Genomic DNA, 14,659 nt, shown 5'->3' with positions numbered 1-14,659 from the left:
TCCAGGCCACGCACAGCCCATCACTCCGACAGCAACCCAGTGGCATCCGGCACCCTTCCCTGCTCCAATTTCCATTAACCCACGGTGAGTCCCTGCAGTAAAAACACACTGCACACACACTAACTCACGCACACAGCAGCACACAAACACACACTGCACACACACAACACACACACTGCAAACATACACAACACATACACTGCAAACACACACAAAACACACAGCAAAACACACACTGCACACACACAAACTCACGCACACAACAGCACACAAACACAAATTGCACACACACAGCACACACATAGCAACACACACACACCTTATGTAAAGTTTGAATTTTTCTTTGTTTATTATATTAAAAGTGTGAGTTGTGGTTTCTTTTTATTAATATTCATGTTAAAAAAAAAAAAGAGTTTTATTGTTGCTTAACTTTTTATTTGGTGTAAATACTAATTGATTTATTTTTCTTGGGTGCAGGATTTTTGTTCATATTTAAATTTTTATTATTTTTATTTATGCATATTAAATACTAATTGATTTATTCTTCTTGGATGTAGAATTTTTGTTCATATTTGAGTCTCTATTGTTTTTGCTTATGCATATTACATACTAATTGATTTATTTTTCTTGGGTGTAGGATTTTTGTTCATATTAGATATTTGCTTGATGTTTAAATATTATTATTGAATTTGTGTTATTTAAGTCATAGCTCTTTAGGGTATGTTGTAATATTGTTGTTTATTGGTATTTTTGTCATGTATATATTTAGGTAATATGGTGATATATTATTTCATATTATTTTTATTATTATGGTTTATTAGGTTATAAGGTTGTTATGCATATATAATTTAGGTATATTAGGGTTTATTATATTGTTTCTATTATTATGTATATGATATAATTCATTATTTTGTATTGTACATAATATAATAGTTGACCATGTAATATTGTATTATTATCATGTTAACTATTTAGGATTGTATATCGAATTTGATTTGATTTATCACTATAAGTCTAGTAGTTACCATACTCATTGTTTACATATTAGTAATAACTTGAATAGGTTTCCATAAGTTCATTATTTGTTTGTCTTTAATTTGATTTGTTCCATTAATTAATTGCTTATATACGTGTGTATTGAATCTTTAATTGGATGCCAATATTGAGGTAAATAAAATATGTATATTACTATTACCATAAATATTGTTATTATTCCTATCATTATTTATTATTATCCTTATCATTTATTACTTACTATTATTATTATATCTATTATTTACTATTATTATTTACTCGTTGTTATTGCTATTGTATTTAATACGTATATTAGTATGGTATTATTATGATTTTATATACTACTATTATAGTGTAGCGTCACAATATTAATATGATATTATTAGTATAAGACTATTATTATAGTAATATGTTTTTATTATTGTCAATATTGTCACTAGTTTTAATTATTACTAATGTTAAATATTTTTAGTATTTTTGTTCCTTGGGTATATTTATATTTTGTATCATGTATTATGATATTTATTTTTATTATTTTATAGTATTATTTATTTTCAGGTATGTTTATCCCTATGATTTTAATGCTAGGGTATGAGCTTTCGGGCTTTATGTACCTTTAGTTCTGAGGGAATATGTAAATATCTATATTTTACATATATTTTTATATTATTTATTTATTTATTCATTCACTTTGCATGTATATTAGTAAATTCACTATAGGAGTAATTTGAAAGACTTATTACATTAACTTAGGGATAATTCCGAATTAATTAGGTACCGTTTGTAAGAACAAGTGCGTAGGAGGTGCTTGTACCTTCCCCTCGCGTAACCAAACTCCCGACCCCAACTCTGGTAACGTAGACCTATTCTACCCCTAATGGGGTAGTAATCATGTGTTCTAACCACACTAAAAGGTTAGTGGCGACTCCGACTTTCCTTATTTTTCCTTGAAAATTAAAATTGATTTTTATTTCACCACCCGGGACACACACTCCCGTGACGTCGCGACATTGATGATAACAAAGTAAAGTTATTTAATGAACTTTCAAGTGATATGATTACGGGCAAAGATGATTTATTCAAATCTCACCTAAAAGTTTACAAGGATTACGGAACAAGAAAAGTCACATGTGAATACCAAAGATCCACAATGAAAGCTCATATAAGTTTGAAAGATTGAAGAACAACATTGAAAGGTCTTAAAGAAAATGTCAAATAAGCTTAGGATAAAGTTGTTGTAAGTACTTCTTGCTGACTCTACGAGTCCAAACCTGTTTTGATAATGACAAATCACTTGGTATTTGATTTGTGCATTGAGTTTATGAACATGAACCATATTAAGCATGCATAGAAAGATAACGAGTCATGGAAGCCTTAAAGTAAAACTGACACATCTTAGCAAGATCCATGGAACTCAAACAGTACGAGAATCAATATGCAAGTGGTAAAGTTCAAGAACAACTTGGGAATGGGTATTTAGAACTCATGTACTTACATTTTCATATGATTTAATTTGAGGCTCAACATATCTTGGAATGATTTTAGGATTCATGCATTTCATGTATATCATTAGGGAACTTTCATAGACTTAGATAGGTTTTTTAAAGTCATGGAAAATATGTTTTATAATAGGCCCAAGAAAAAGAGCAAAACATAATTTTAAGTCAGAAAAATAAAATTGAGAAAAGGGGACTCTAGTAACCTGAACTCACCCTCAGTAGCCTGAAGAATTTCTTCAGGAGCCTGAAGATTAAGTTCGGTAGCCTGAAGAATTAATGGGAAAACACAACAAGTTGGCCGAGGCACCTCGGTTGCCTAACCTTGGAACCTCAAGCGCCTGACCTTGGAACCTCAGGCACCTAAACCCACTTCAGAAGCCTGAAATTCCCTCTTTAGGTGCCTAACCTTGCATTCCAACTTGATTTTTCAAAGGCTTAAGGAACTTTGGTCGCCTGGGCTTTCACCCTCAGGAGCTTGAACCTGTGGGAAACTTAAAATTGTGATTTTTATCAAACGAACGCGCAAGCTATTTCTTTAATCCAACAGTTGAGATTAATCCTAAGGATAAGATACTATATATACTGAATATCTAAACCCTAGAACGATAGTGAAGACACACAACAAGAGAAGAACACACCTTATTGCAAGATTATAGAGAAACTTGAGCTGATTGTCTGCACTTTATTCTACTTTCATCTTCTTTGGGCAAATCTATTCCGAAAATCAAAGGGCATTCATTCATTCAACTATATTTCAATCTAGTATTGAGGTTTGATCATTCAAGTTATTATTCTCAAGAACTTCTCATCTCATTACGTGTTCTTGATTATCCTTAGAAAAGTTTGATCTTGTGTGCGTTCATACATATAAAAAATTGTTTTTGAAAAGATCTTTACTTGAGAAAGTTGTTTAGCTATGAATTGATTGTTCTTGATTCAAGAGTATATATATTTATATAAATAGTGTTCATAGAGCATATTATTGAAAAATCTATTTTTGATTAGGTATTAAAAGGTTGATCTTGAAATTGCTTATACATATACATATTTTTTAAACAAGATCATTACTTGATTAAGGTTGTGTGATTGATTGAATAGTTTGATTCAAGTGTGTATTAAGATAAAAGATTTATATTTTAGATATATTAAAACATTTGAATATATATATCCTTGGTATTCAAAAATATCTATTTTATTAAGGGATATCTTGTTTGGAAAATCTCATACTTAGGATTTTGTTCTTTGAATTACATATCATATACATTTACATATTACAAATATTGAGTTGGGATTAAATATTTGATAGAAAGCTTTTTTATATTTATTGATAAAATATTCAAGATAAGACTTTTATCAAGTTCACATTAGATATATGTGTGTATCTTTACAAAGAGAACTAGAACCCTAGTATACTCCAAAGCATTTTAATTATATCATTACGTGGGAGTTGTGATTAAAGAGGGTTTGTATGTTGAAGCATATCATACTTATCGGTGCAAACTGCAAGTGCACAGTATCGTAGTTTTATAATATAATGATGTGTAGAGTATCGTCCTCAGGGATTGATGTCTTAATTTTACCAAGTACCGAAATTTTACTAACCTTGATTTTATTTAGAAAAATTAACAATTTTAGACTGTAAAATTTAAACAAAGTTACTTTAAATAAACTATTCAGGAGAATTTAAAACTGAATACCGTGTGTCAAATTGATGATGGTGAAAACTTTTAGGAAACCGATTTCACCTAGTTTCTCACTATGCTTTACTCATTTAGCTAATTTAACTTCGTTTTCTCTGTTTGTTAGCAAATCGCCAATTTTTCCAAAAGCCTCTTTCGATAGTCAATCGGAACCTATTCTTGTTTATTATTTAACATAAGAGTATGCAAATTGATAACGCAAGAACGTAGTAAGACCCTCGATTTTTTATGCTACGTAGGTTCATACAAGTCTTTCGATCTCTATATTTACCTACGCTGAATTATCCAAGATCTATCCTATAATCCCCCCTTTCGGTAGCAAATCACAAGACTAAAATCATTTAATTAATGGTCAGTTAATTAAAAGCATTAGGCACAGAATAACTCAAACAAACATTAATGAAAACTATTTCAGATTAGCATCAAAGAGCAAGCATAGTTCAAAACTGGCTACATCGTTTTCCTAGAATTCAAAAATTTAGTTCATTCCGAAAATAAAATCCAACATAACAGATTTCACCATATTTTCTTCAATTTGGAGCGTACGGAAAAGATCAACACTCGCCGCACCGCCGTCGCGTGTCACAAACACCCCGAACACCGCCGTTGTTCGCTGCCTTCCGATTCTGAAAAGATAGTATTTTTGCATGCTTCCAACTCTCCTTTACTGGCTGTGTGTGTATCTTTGCAGCACCCCCAAAAGAAAACCACAAGAAAGCTCTCCAAAAAATAATTTTTCCAAGAAACTCTATGTGCTTTGGCCTCCCTTCTCTTTCTCCCCAAGAAAAATCCTTTTTTTTCTTCCTATGGTGCGGCCTCTCCTCCAGCCCAGTGCACGCTGCCCCCTCTTCTTTTCCTCTTGCACACGGCTCCCTCAAAGGAAACCCCTCCTCTTTTACTTTTCCTTACTTTCCTTTTATCCTTTCTTTCTTTGCTTTTCTTTCCTTTCTTTTTCTTCTTTCCATTCTTTTGTCTTTCCTTTGTATGTACCCAGCACACACTCTCCCTTCTGAGATGACCCGGCTGCATGGCTGGGTCACATCTCATTTTTTGATTTTTTGATTTTTTTTTTCAAAGGTACATGAACTGCCCTCCTCTTTCAAGCCCACTGGACCCTCTTACAGCTTGTAACTCTCAAAGCTTAAAACACAAAAGATGTAGAGATATTTTTCATCTTTTCCTAGAATTTTGAATCATCTCGATCGGAGCTCGTATGAGAAAGTTATGCCAAGATTATGAAGAATTGTCGAAAAAATCCATAAAACGGCGTATGCTAACTTCACGTCTGATTTCGGCCTTGATGCTGCCAGTATTTTGCAAAACACAAAACACCAGAATTGTAGATTGTTTTCTTATCTTTCTACAGCATCTTGAATCATCTGAATCAGAGGTTGGATGAGAGAGTTATGCATAGATTGCAAAGTACCGTCGGTTTTTTTTAGCTTCCCACAGTTGCTCTGCAATAAAAAAAAACACCAAAATTTCATACATTACTCAATAAAACCCAAATTTTATAAATAGAACACAATGTTAGAATATTGAGGGTAATTAGGCATTTAAATACAAAATATCATTCGCAATGCATGAATTAAAGCACCTAATTACGCAATTTAAGCGCGTAATCACACCCCCAAACTAAAGTTTTGCTAGTCCCTAGCAAATAACGTGAATGCAATTTAGGGTGGTGTCATACCAATTTCAATGAATGAATACACAGGCAACACAACCATACCCTTTCACATATAGGAATATCACCAAATTACACACAAACTCATTCATACCCAATTCACGCAACTCTGAAGTAAGTCATTCATGCAAATCTCATCATTATATAGCCATTAAGAACAGTAAACTCACGTAAAATTAACTAGCGGCACAATTCAGAGTTAATGTAGCCATATAAATTCAAGTATAAATAGGCGAAATCTTGAAGCACGTGTAATGTGTGTGACTCGTTACACCCAGGATATCCATGGACACCTAAAGAACTGTCGCTTTGACTCGGCTTAACTGGTATACCCTCAAAAACACTCAAAAAGGATGGGTTCACTCATCGTATGTGAGGAGGAGTGTCATGATCAAACATCCCACATACTGCAAGGAACAAACGCTAAATGTATGGGGTGGACTAGTCTGAAAAGGATCAAGCCTATTTAGGAGGTGTCGGGTCCTTCACCCTAGCATCTTCTCACCTACTCGCCATGTCCAACCGAGACCACCCTAGATCAACTTATTCACAAACTAGGCGTGAATACATCTGAGGCATTAGGCGGGTGAAGAGTCTTCATATGTGGATAACATGCGTCTTGTCCTTGACTTTTGTTGTAGTTGTGTGGAGCAGGTATTAATCTTTCACCTCTTGTAGGGTATTTCTATTTCTCTTTTTCTTTCTTCTACTCATTTTTCAATTTCTTTCTTTTCATGGTCAATTAGGACAATCATAACACTTCTTTTATTGTTTTCATACCACCCATGTGCATTAAGCTCAAACAAGAGTCCATGAAATAAGTCTATTTCTAGAGGTGGTTCGGCCTTCACATCTTGAGTATGCTACAAGACCTAAGTTTTTATCTCTCCACTAGATGTCACCTCTAGGCTAGCAATTCAAAAAACAAGACTAGTGTGCAAAGAGTATCCAGAAAAAAATAGGGAAAGTTGAGTTTCATGAACTCTGAGTTGACGTCAAAACTCAAAAGAGCGAAAAATGGCTCAACAGTACCTCACAAGGTGTCAAAGTCTCCACGGGCGATCTCTCAGTGTTCACAAGGAACCCTAAGTGCTACAAGTCACGTGAACGTGTATTTTTTTAGCCTCAAGAGATACCATGTAGATACAAAAGTTTATATAGCCAGATTAACACAATTGCACTACCAATCAACTTTCAATGAGTTACGATTCCTAGTTTAGCCATACAAATAGAAACTACACATAAATGACCCAATGTGTACTCCTAGGTTATATACAGGTATATGAAGGGCATAAGTAGCATCATTCACACACATTTTTTTTTCACTGTTATTCAAAAATGAGAAGGATTGAAGAAAAGAAAGAAACTTCCCTGACGTATTGGTGAATCCATCGAGGAGTTTAATTTTCAGCTCTGTACTCATGCCAAATGAACCTGCATCGAAAATCTAAATTATTCAAAAGTGCATAGATAAATAAATAAATGATAAAGATAAAGGAAATAAACAAAAGAAAAACTCTTTGGGTTGCCTCCCATAAGCGCTTGTTTTAACGTCTCCAGCCAGACATTTCAATCTTCATCAACCAGGATCACCAAGAGGAATAAATGCACAGTTCCTCTCCATTTGTTCTCCATAATAGTGCTTCAATCTCTGACCATTAACTCTGAATATATTCCCTGGGAAGAGTTTTAATCGTGAGTTGAAGAGTAGAACCTATTGTCCTGGAGCAAACTCACACCTAAGAATCTGTTTTTCATTCCACTTCTTCGTCTGCTCTTTGTAGATTTGTGCATTTTCATACGCATCACCCGAGAATGCATAGCGAAGATGCTCAGGGAATTGTTTCAAATCTAGACATATAGGTTGTTGCATCTTTCCTTTAGAGATTACAGAGTCCATCCTTGCTACCATAGGTTCTAGCCTCCCCACACGCTGCTGTGTTGTAATCTGCTGCAAGGATCGTTCTAGGTGATCAACTTGTACATCTTTTTGAAAGACTTTTTCTACACCTTGCTGAATGACATCTACCCGAAAGCAAGTGCTTGGATCTTCTAGGAATCTCAAGTCTTGGTAGATGTTGAACATAACCTCTTCCTTATCCACTCTCAATGTTAACTCACCCTTTTGAACATCAATTAAAGCCCTTCCAGTGGCCAAGAATGGTCGGCCAAGAATTAGTGGGACTTCTTGGTCTTCCTCCATATCTAACACCACAAAATCAGCAGGAAAAATAAATTTATCCACCTTTACCAATACGTCTTCTATGATTCCATGTGGATACTTGATGGATCGGTCTGCTAGTTGCAAAGAAATGGTTGTTTGTTTCATCTCTCCAAGTCCCAATTTCCTGCAAACAGAAAGTGGCATAAGATTAATACTAGCACCAAGATCACATAAAACTTTATCAAAAAAAAAATATCAAATAGTGCAGGGGCAAAGTAAAACTCCCCTGGATCTTTTAATTTTTGAGGCAATTTCTTTTGAAGAATAGCACTACACTCCTCAGTAAGCTTCACTGTTTCGAACTCCTCCAACCTTCTTTTCTTTGAAATGATGTCCTTGAGGAATTTGACATAGTTTGGCATTTGTTCCGAGGCCTCTGTAAGAGGAATATTTATGTGAATTTTCTTAAAACTATCCAAAAACTTAGAAAATTGCTTATCTAATTTTTGTTTTTGAAAACGTTGAGGATAAGGAAGTGGAGTATAGAGAATAGGAGGATTGTCAGGAAATGAAATTGATGGAAGCGTGTCCGTCTCTCTTGGTGTATCCTCCACAATCTCCTCTTCTTCCCCTTTATTCTTACTTCAGCCATTCTTTTCAGGTGTAGATGTGGACATAGTTTCCTTTGCTGGTGATTTATCAATTTCTCTTCCACTCCTAAGTGTGATGACATTGCATTGTTCCTTAGGATTCACTTCTGTGTTGCTAGGAAAAGTTCCTCTCTGTTGGGTATTTATAGTCGTGGCTAGTTGCCCAATTTGTATTTCAAGGTTCTTCATAGTGGCTCCCATATTGTTGCAATGAGTCTCAATGTTGTCTAGCCGTGCATCTGTCTTTTTAAACCTTGCTTTGTCTCCTCAACAAAAGATATCATGGCATCCTCAAGTGGACATCTCTTCTCACCTTGATGACTTTCAAATCCTGCAGGAGGTTGCAGCACATTCCTTATATTTCCATAAGACAAATTCTCATGATTTTGAAGCCCTGAATGGTAATATTGTGGCAAAGGATCACCACGATAATTGTAGTTCCGATTATTGATGTATTGAACCTGCTCTTGACTCGCTCCAATACTCGAATCTGTCCTACTTGTAGCTGCCACATATTCTGCACCTTGTGGTATCCTCTGGGTTGTCAAAGATGAAATCTGATGAGACAAAGAAGCAACTTGAGCTGAAAGTGCAGCAAACGGCTCCAATTCATGAATTCCAGCAACTTTCTTAGCCATTGTTCTTTCAGTTGGCCATTGATAGTTATTTGAGGCCATTTCTTCCAAAAGAGCAGTAGCATCCTCAGGTGTCTTTGACATCAAAGTTCCCCAGATGCAGCATCAAACTAAAGTCCGCGGTTTGCCCAATTTAACCCGTTATAGAACATCTGAATTTGCAACCAATCCGGCAATCCATGTTGTGGGCAGCGTCGAATCAAATCTTTATACCTTTCACATGCTTCATAGAGTGATTCAAAATCATGTTGCTTGAATTGACCAATCTCACTCCTGAGTTGAGCTGTTTTTGCAGGTGGAAAGAATTTAGCTAGAAATTTTTCTGCCATGTCCTGCCAACTAGTAATACTCCTAGGTTGTAGCGACAGTAGCCAACCTCTTGCTTTGTCCCTCAAAGAGAAAGGGAATAATCTCAGTCTAATGGTGTCTTCAGTAACACCATTGATCTTCACAGTATCACAAATCTCCAAAAACATCGCCAAATGGATATTGGGATCATCAAGTGGCAATCCACAGAATTGGGCCTGCTGCACCATGCTGATTAATGCGGGTTTAAGCTCAAAATTGTTGGCGTTAATGGGCTGGCGTCTGATACCCGAATAATTGTCATTCACAACTGGTCGCACATAATCCTTCAAGGCGCGTGGCTGCGCATTATCTTGTCCGTTCTCCATGGCTAATACCCTCTTTTTCCTTAGGGCTCTGAGCGTTCTTTCAATCTCCGGATCAAAAGGAATAATGTCACGTGTTCTAGCCCTGCGCATCCAACATAAAAAAACACACCAGAAATACAAAAAAATAAAAAAATAAAAAAATAATAATAATAAAATAAAATAAAAACAAATAAATAAAAATATAAAAATAAAATTCTAAATAAAACCAAGATTACTTTGTATCGATATTGGCAAAAATAAGAAAAACTCAATCCCCGGCAACGGCGCCAAAAACTTGATCGGTGCAAACTGCAAGTGCACAGTATTGTAGTTTTATAATATAATGATGTGTAGAGTATCGTCCTCAGGGATTGATGTCTTAATTTTACCAAGTACCGAAATTTTACTAACCTTGATTTTATTTAGAAAAATTAACAATTTTAGACTGCAAAATTTAAACAAAGCTACTTTAAATAAACTATTCAGGAGAATTTAAAACTGAATACCGTGTGTCAAATTGATGATGGTGAAAACTTCTAGGAAATCGATTTCACCTAGTTTCTCACTATGCTTTACTCATTTAGCTAATTTAACTTCGTTTTCTCTGTTTGTTAGCAAATCGCCAATTTTTCCAAAAGCCTCTTTCGATAGTCAATCGGAACCTATTCTTGTTTATTATTTAACATAAGAGTATGCAAATTAATAACGCAAGAACGCAGTAAGACCCTCGATTTTTTATGCTACGTAGGCTCATACAAGTCTTCGATCTCTATATTTACCTACGCTGAATTATCCAAGATCTATCCTATCATCCCCCCTTTCGGTAGCAAATCACAAGACTAAAATCATTTAATTAATGGCCAGTTAATTAAAAGCATTAGGCACAGAATAACTCAAACAAACATTAATGAAAACTATTTCAGATTAGCATCAAAGAGCAAGCATAGTTCGAAACTGGCTACATCGTTTTCCTAGAATTCAAAAATTTAGTTCATTCCGAAAATAAAATCCAACATAACAGATTTCACCATATTTTCTTCAATTTGGAGCGTACGGAAAAGATCAACACTCGCCGCACCGCCGTCGCGCGTCACGAACACCCCGAACACCGCCGTTGTTCGCTGCCTTCCGATTCTGAAAAGATAGTATTTTTGCATGCTTCCAACTCTCCTTTGCTGGCTGTGTGTGTATCTTTGCAGCACCCCTAAAAGAAAACCACAAGAAAGCTCTCCAAAAAATAATTTTTCCAAGAAACTCTATGTGCTTTGGCCTCCCTTCTCTTTCTCCCCAAGAAAAATCCTTTTTTTTCTTCCTATGGTGCGGCCTCTCCTCCAGCCCAGCGCACGCTGCCCCCTCTTCTTTTCCTCTTGCACACGGTTCCCTCAAAGGAAACCCCTCCTCTTTTACTTTTCCTTACTTTCCTTTTATCCTTTCTTTCTTTGCTTTTCTTTCCTTTCTTTTTCTTCTTTCCATTCTTTTGTCTTTCTTTTGTATGTACCCAACGCACACTCTCCCTTCTGAGATGACCCGGCTGCATGGCTGGGTCACATCTCATTTTTTGATTTTTTGATTTTTTTTTTCAAAGGTACATGAACTGCCCTCCTCTTTCAGGCCCACTTTGGACCCTCTTACAGCTCGTAACTCTCAAAGCTTAAAACACAAAAAATGTAGAGCTCTTTTTCAGCTTTTCCCAAAATTTTGAATCATTTCGATCGGAGCTTGTATGAGAATGTTATGCCAAGATTATGAAGAATTGTCGAAAAAATCCATAAAACGGCGTATGCTAACTTCACGTCTGATTTCGGCCTTGATGCTGCCAGTATTTTGCAAAACACAAAACATGTAAATTGTATATTGTTTTCTTATCTTTCTACAGCATCTTGAATCATTTGAATCAGAGGTTGGATGAGAGAGTTATGCATAGATTGCAAAGTACCGTCAGTTTTTTTTAGCTTCCCACAGTTGCTCTGCAATAAAAAAAAACACCAAAATTTCATACATTACTCAATAAAACCCAAATTTTATAAATAGAACACAATGTTAGAATATTGAGGGTAATTAGGCATTTAAATACAAAATATCATTCGCAATACATGAATTAAAGCACCTAATTACGCAATTTAAGCGTGTAATCACATACATAAACAATTGTATTGTTTTCATACATTCATGAGCTTCAAGTTTAATCATATGTTAATGTGTTAGGAAATTGAATTGTACTCACAAACTTTTTTTAGAAGCATTTTTTAGTGTTCTTTTTCAGATTCTATTGTATACATGGTTCGATGTGTGAACCGGTGTGTAAGGAGAGAGTTGTATCTCTTGTAAGCAGCGGAGTGGGAGGGAGCTATGCCTCTTGTAAGCAGTGGATTGTAAGGGAAGCTCCATCCCAATTTAAGGAGCAGGGATTTAGTGAAATCCTTGAGTGTTTGCTTAAGGCGAGAACGTAGACCAAGTTGGCTGAACCTCGTAAAAACTGTGTTTGTCTTCTCTCTTCCCTTTACTCTTTATTTTCAACACTGCGGTTAAATTGTGTATATTGCATGTATAGGTTGGATAGCCTTACACATAAGTAATTAAGTAATAAGAATTTATTGGTAAATATATAAGAAGGGTTTAAGCGGTAAATAAGTGTCAAAGAATTTTTTAAATACCCAATTCACCTCCCCTTCTTGGGATTACACCTGACTTAACACTTCTTAGTGTATTCAAATATGAATTTTTCATTTTGAAGCTCATTAGGCAAAGAGACTTTAGAATAAAACTTGGAACAAGTTTTTCAAAATTAAACAAGTTCATATTCCAAGATTAATTGAGTAAAGAAGAGAGAACTCAAAAATATGTTGGAATGAGGAAAATATAGTTGACAGACGACTGTCTGTCTATGGACCGACGATTGGCAAAATTGAAGTATTTTAAACTGAAGACAGAAGCCTGACAAACAACTATCAAGGTTTTTATAGAAATATTGCTCAACTCTACCTCCTATACTCATCTAGCCATTTATTTTGAGTGAGATTGGTTTTTTATATTCATCCTACAAGCTCAAACTCTCCCTCACTTGTATTTGATTGTGTATTGATTTTTGGAGAGTAGCTTAAGGATTTTCCCATTATATTTCTTTCATAAATATGTGATTGGGAAAAACTCTTACTTAGCTTAAGATCTTGCATCCTTATTGCAAGGTTCATAAGCTTGCTTTATGCTTTGATAAAAATATTTTTAGCAAGCTTAAGCCCTAATATCAATTGTGCTTTACATTTGATATATATTATTATGATATTTTTTTTAGGGTTGTAGAGACTATTTGACTATTCACATTACAAGCATATTAGCTTGATATCAAAAGTCTCACTCTCACGTATACACATTGACATACATATTGTTGAGAGTTAGCATATTGATTAACAAAATCTCACTTGAGCTTAATATCCTATCATATACGAGTGCATTAATTGATTGAGCATAGTGGTACATATGTGCTTAGTGTAAGAAGCATATTTGTCTGTACACAAATTTGATTATCTGTTGTTTTCCCAACATGTGGTCGGAAGAGGGAGATTTGCCTTGTGAAAAGTTTCAGATTGACTTTGACCTGTTTAGGAAAGTTAGGTGCACCATCCTGTTAAGGTGCTGTATTAGGTGCCGATCCACCCGTTAAGCAAGCCTTAATGAAATCCTCTTACTTGCGAACTTGAGGCGGAGACGTAGGCAGTATTGGCTGAACCCTGATAACATTTCTTGTGCCTACTTTTAATTCCTACATTTTAAACTTCAGCACTTGAATGTTTGTGTTTAATTCTTGATTAAGTTTATGATTGTATAGAAAGACCCAAAGCTTGTGTAATACTGCTGCTGGAATTTGAATTGACCTAGGAAGAAAATTTTAAATACCCAATTCACCCCCTCTTAGGAATACACCAATTCCAACACCTTCTATACATAAACACCCTGAGAGAACCATAACTTGCCTGAACTTCTGTCCCGGCGAATCTTCATCTCAACTATTTTCTTGGCTGAACCAAGATCCTTTATGACAAACTCCTTATGCAACAGTTCCTTTAACTGATTCACCTTAGTTAAATCTTTTATGGCTATCAACATGTTATCGACATACAATAACAAGAAAATAAAAAACCATCATCAAGGTTGTTCACATACACGCAGTAGTCATACTCATAACTTTTGTAGTCAATCTTCATCATATGGGAATCAAATCTTGTATACCATTCTTGAAGATTGTTTCAACCCGTAAAGAGATTTCTTCAACTTGCAAACTAAGTTTTCCTTCGCTAGTTCTCTTAATCCCTCCGGTTGCACCATATATATTTGTTCCTTCAAGTCACCATGAAGAAACGTCATCTTCACATCCATTTGTTCCAAATGAAAATCATAATGAGCTACCAACCCCAACACTATTCTAATTGCAGTGTGTTGAATCACAGGTGAAAAGATCTCATCATAATCTATTTCCTTCTTCTATGGGTACCCTTTTGCCACTAACCTTGCTTTGAATTTTTCTTCTTCCTTTTTTGAAATTGCTTCCTTCTTCCTATATACCCATTTACAATCTATCGATCTCTTCTTATTTGGAAGTTCCACCAAATCCCAAGTTTTATTTTTGTGTAGTGATTCCATCTCCTCAATCAGTGCACCT

At 35.2% G+C, this 14,659-nt stretch overlaps 1 non-coding gene across 1 annotated transcript; it reads left to right on the top strand.

Annotated features, from left to right (window-relative positions):
* The first annotated feature begins 9,523 nt into the window (after positions 1 to 9,523).
* Positions 9,524 to 9,630, top strand: LOC131143660 (small nucleolar RNA R71). Its single transcript, XR_009133642.1, has one exon. It is a non-coding gene; the product is annotated as a small nucleolar RNA R71 (small nucleolar RNA).
* Positions 9,631 to 14,659: the final 5,029 nt, after the last annotated feature.

The sequence above is a fragment of the Malania oleifera genome, chromosome 11 (assembly GCF_029873635.1).
Source record: "Malania oleifera isolate guangnan ecotype guangnan chromosome 11, ASM2987363v1, whole genome shotgun sequence".
In the NCBI taxonomy this organism is placed as follows: Eukaryota; Viridiplantae; Streptophyta; class Magnoliopsida; order Santalales; family Ximeniaceae; genus Malania; species Malania oleifera.
Note: the sequence above shows the minus strand (reverse complement) of the source record. Positions and strands in the feature narration are given on the sequence as shown.